Here is a 5,061-nt window from a genome sequence, read left to right as displayed (position 1 = left end):
GCTGCTGCCAGTGCAGAGGGTCGCACAGCGCCGCACCTCTGCCTGCCTGTGGCACACACTGTCTCTGTGGGCCGGCGGTGTCTGCAGAGCATCGCTCAGCCTCACCACACCCGTTTTCCAGTAAAGGAACCCAAGGACTCCCGAAATGCTTCTCTTAGTCTGTTCTACCCCTTGAAAAGCTGAGCAGCCCCGAGCAAGCCCCCACGATAAGGGTCAGTCACCACCGATGAGCATCTGTGCTGCAGTCAGACAGCACCAAGAGGGGACAAGCAAATTCAGACGCAAGAACATCACACCCTGACTTGGATCCTGACCCTTACAACCCAGGGGCTAGCAGCAACAGCTGAGGCGCGAGCAAGCAGAGCCAGGATGTGAAACAACTGGTATCAAGTAAGAGCACAGGGCGGTGATGAAATCTGCCATGTGCACCTCCACCACACCCAGGTGATCCGGGGCTGAACACTCCCTGTCAAGGCTCGAGGCTCCTGCCCTGGGACCCAGGCCTGGCACACTGACACCAGTTTTTGCATTGCCATCAGCACCTTGAACTTGAACTGAGCACCATCTGCCAACTGGCACAGGGGGGGTCAGATCTGGGGCAAGATCTGGTGGTAAGATCTAGGGCAGCCCCTTGACTCCTGCACTCACCAGCCCGTGCCTCGTGTAGACAGCAGTGCTGGGGGGCTCGCAGCCCGCTCCCCTCCCTCGGGGGTGCACGGAGCCGCTGGTGCTGCTCTGGGCTCGCTCCGCACATGGGACACGGATTGCATCTACAGCTCCACTCACTGCAGTGCCACTCTACCCCACGGCATGCAATACAAAGGCACACTGAGCCCTCACTATAAGATTATAAATCACTCTGGAGGGCTTAATGTTTTCTGAAGCACCTCCTGTGCTTCCAGAAATGAGAACTCCCTCGTGCTCCATCTCCTTTGTTTTATCCAGAGGTTGCAACCCAGACCCGATGCCTCTCTCCTTGGTCGGGCAGGAGCTCTGCTGCCTGTTTGTCTATAAAATTAATGCAGGCCCCCACAGATCAGGTGGGGGAGGACCCAGGGGAGAGGAGATTTAGCACTGCTCCATAATTAGCTGGGAACCTAAGCCCCCTCTCCAGAGCTGCCTTCACCCTGTTCTCGCGTTATCACTCCCTCTCACCCAGACCAGCTGCTCTGGTGATTAGATGGTTGTTTTGGGGGGAGGGAGGCAGAAGTCGTGACTAAAAGCCTGGAACAATGTGTTATTTTAAAAGGCATGTTGGTGCAGTGAAATAAACTGCAATTGCTTTCAGGGAGAGAGGAAGGGGGAGGCAGCGGGCAGGAAGGGAAAGGGTAGCCCAGGGGAGGCAGAGGGGTGTGCCTGATGCCCACTGGGGCCACAAACGAGCAGGAGGAAAAAGGGTTCAATTCCTGCAAGAAGGACGACAGTAGCTCATCACCTCCTCCTCAGCCCGCAGGAAGATGGATAATGGTCCCTGCTGCTCAGCTCTGAAGCAAGCTGGCATTGCCCTGGAGGCACTGCCGAGAGAAAGATGAGGAAAGGCAGAAAGAGAAGAGAGGAAGAAGAGCCCAGGAGGAGGAAGAGCCTGGGACCCCACCTCTTCCCCTTCCTAACTGTGACCTGGAGGAGCAGTTCCTCCTCTGATGCCCAAGCCAGCTGCGAGCAGGTAGCTGATCCCAGTGCTGCCAAACTCTCCCTAGGACCTGTCAGCATGGTGCATGTGACAGCAGCTCTGCAGGGCCAGGTTGGGACACCTGGGTGAGCCCGAGCACAGCAGCCTCCCTTCCAGAGCATGTCTCACAGCCTCGTCAGGAGGGCTGTGATCAGTGTATTTAGAGCTGGGCATAACCATAGGTCTGTCCTCATCAGCAAGCAGCTTGCCAGGAGTGGTTTATGCTGTGCACACGAGTGGGGTCATCCATGCACCACGGCACAGTGCCGAGGACCCGCACCGACTCCTCTGCCAGAGCCATAACTAACATCCCGCTCCCCTGAGTGCAGCTCAAAGCACAGTTGTCCTTTCTAAATGCACCCTGTCATAAAAAAGCTCTCCTTTTGCCCTTCTGAAATTGCTGAAGCCCGAGGCTCACGCTTACTCCTGGCTCAGTGACAGGGTTAAAGTTTGACGTCTCCAGGAATATCAAGGATAGAAATGCAACCATTGCATCGTTGTCTACTCTTCAGTGAGGCACACATTGGCTTCTTTTTTTTTTGGCTGTACCACGATCTATTTGAAGGTTCCTCAAATGCTTTCTTTGTCAACCACCCTCTTCCTTTGAGCCAGCACTTGGATTTATAGTTGGAAAATATGAAAAATGGTTGGATGTATTTGAAAAAAAAAAAAATCTCCAAAACATCTCTGAAATACGTTTTCTGTAACTTGTGTGGCATAAACTGAATTTATCATGGTCAGCGTGCAAATAAGACTGTTGGAGTACATCTGTGATGAAAGGCATGATGCGCCTAACTAATGCAGACTTCACATCTGCAAGGCCAAAAGCTCTGACCTGTGCTTCCTCCACATACACAGAAATATATGCACGTACCCCTACACATGCTCCAGCACACGGAAGTAAATGCTCGGCAGACATGTACCACTGCCAGGAAGAAGAGCAGAGTGGGTGAATGACAGCTGCGGGAAGGCACAGAAACGTGCCCTTGAAGGGCTCTGCCAAGCAGCGCCTGGCCAGTGGATGGGACGGAGGGTTGCACGTGCCAAGCTGAGTGCGACCGGAGAGGGAAAAAGTCATCTTCCATTGCAGCATCTCTCCTTGATATTCCAGCTCAGCTGACTGACATGCAAATTAGTTTAATTATTTCTTCTTCTAAAATAAATTATATTTTGCAGTGGCTGCAATATGTTGTGTCAGGCAAAATTATATTCAATATTTTTAAACTAATTGATGTCAGCCTTGAGAAAACCTGATTGACAGCAGTGAGGAAACTATGCTGCTACCTAAATGCTTTCCTAAATTAAAATTAAACATGCAGTTTTTCTGCATTTCCTCCAGGAGTTGGAATGCTATTAATCTAAAAACACTGAGGATAGAGACATGGAAAATACACAAAACAAGGGGGAGATGCTGGAAACACAGCAGCGCAGTACGGGAGCTCCAGGCTGATGACTGGCAGTTGCCTTTACCAACATGGGCTGAATTATTTCGGAGCCGCTGGAGCCTGCCAGGGGTGGGAGACAGAGTTCTGCCCATCGCTTCCACTCTGCAGCGCCTGCACTTTCCTCAATGCTACAAACAGGGCAGCGCAGGGATGGGCAGCGCCTGGCTTTGGAGCAGGAGAAAGCCACAGTCCTGCTGCACAGCAACACTGAGGCCAAGCCTCAGATGCTCCAGCTGAATCTTCAGCCACATCCCAAAGTATTTTTTTCTTAATTTAATTAACCATGAAAGTAATCTGAACAGTACAATATTCTTGTCTTAAACATTCAGATGCAAAATGCCAACAAGTTGCCCTCTCCCCAGGTTCTGGACAGCCAACTGCCTGCTGGACTGACACCGAGCAGCTCTGGGCAACGGCTCTTAAATGCTGGAAGCTTTGCAGAAGCAGCTCACGATAATGGGAAGGGATTGCCGAGATGCTCAGCCACTCCTGCCACAGCAGGAAAGGAGGGGATCCATGGTTACTGCCGTGCTGGGATCCAGTCCTTACTCCTCCAGACCCTCACACGAACTCACAATAAAGCACTTTGCATTTTTACACCCAAACCTCTACTGTGAAGCTCCAAATCCAACCGTTGCTGAAGCACACATACCGTTTGCACTCCTGCCTGCACACATAGCCACGTAGCCATACCATACGCAGAAAGGCGCTCTGCAGCTTTCCTGGGGTCTGAAGCACAGTTTGAGGAAAGCCCAGAGGACCGCAGGCTGCTCTTTGTGGCTGCATCACCTGGGGAAACACAGCTCACAGACTCTGTCAGGCGCAGTGTACAACCCACTCTCTCTGCCTCAACACCAAATTGGTACAATACCGAGTTCAAAATCTTTACATTAGCAGGGAAGCCAGAAGAGGCAGGGGTGGAATTTACTCCTCACTATCTCAGCAAATTGGGAGAACAAAATGCAGATTAGAAGACTGGGATGAGCCATTCTGCTTTCCAGCACTCACGCCATGGCTGTGAAGCACAGGGTGGTTTTGTAGATGTCAGCGCAGCTGCCTGACTGCAAAGCAGAGTGCTGATGGCAAGGACAAAGCAGGGCATGCCAGGGGTATGGCTCGACGGACACAGGCAGCTACATCAGAGGCTGGAGCTGAAAACGTGGCTCCCAGCTGAGGGGAAGCAAAGCGGAAGCAGCAGTTAAGCCAAGTAACATATAAACAGCTCTCGCCTCTCCCGAGTCTTGCCCGAACTCAGCAGCATGAGAATCATTAAATCGCATCCAAACACAATGCTCTGATTAAAGCCAGTCTCCAGCAGGAGATTTATCATCTCAATTACCAGCAGTGGACACAGCAGTCAAGGCCTCATCATTTTACATGAGCAAAGAGGAAAACAGGAAGAGAATCACTAATATTAGCCCAAGGAAGGCAAACAGCTTGCAAGTAAGATGAAGATTTATCTCTGGAAACGCTTGGCCTGGTCCCAGGCCAGATTTGCTGAACAGCCCCCATGCTTCCTGCTGGGTGCCACATTGCAAGGCCAAATATTCTTTGGTCACCAGCTGGCAGAGGCAGCTCAGGCTGGGGAGTGCCTGTTCCGCACGGGGAGACCTGCCCCCCCTCTCCTCCCACCAGCAGCACACAGCCCAGCCAGCCTCACAGCTGCAGCCAGGCGCCTTCTGCGGCTTTTCTTACTGCTCCTCAGATGCAAATACACTCTCTTCGGTTATCCGTAGGTGAGGGATGCACCCCTGGACACAGTCTCTGCTGCAGCAGCACCAGGTCCCAGATGGGACTCTCAAAGGTGGGGGGACAGCTCTTGTATCGAGCTGCTCAAGCCTAACAGACAGGCTGCCTGCAGGAACAAGTGCTGTCAGCAGGCAAGCTTTCCATCAGCTGCCATTCGTTAAACCCTTCTCAGGACAGTCCTGCCAGCAGGCAGGGAGA

At 52.3% G+C, this 5,061-nt stretch overlaps 1 protein-coding gene across 1 annotated transcript in view; it reads right to left on the bottom strand.

Moving 5' to 3' along the window:
- The window catches only part of LOC104073923 (cadherin-22-like), a gene marked incomplete at both ends in the record, with an annotated part of 52,117 nt that overhangs the window by 11,784 nt on the left and 35,272 nt on the right, over window positions 1-5,061 (bottom strand).

Source organism: Fulmarus glacialis, unplaced genomic scaffold (assembly GCF_000690835.1).
Source record: "Fulmarus glacialis isolate BGI_N327 unplaced genomic scaffold, ASM69083v1 scaffold17403, whole genome shotgun sequence".
NCBI classification, from domain to species: domain Eukaryota; kingdom Metazoa; phylum Chordata; class Aves; order Procellariiformes; family Procellariidae; genus Fulmarus; species Fulmarus glacialis.
Note: the sequence above shows the minus strand (reverse complement) of the source record. Positions and strands in the feature narration are given on the sequence as shown.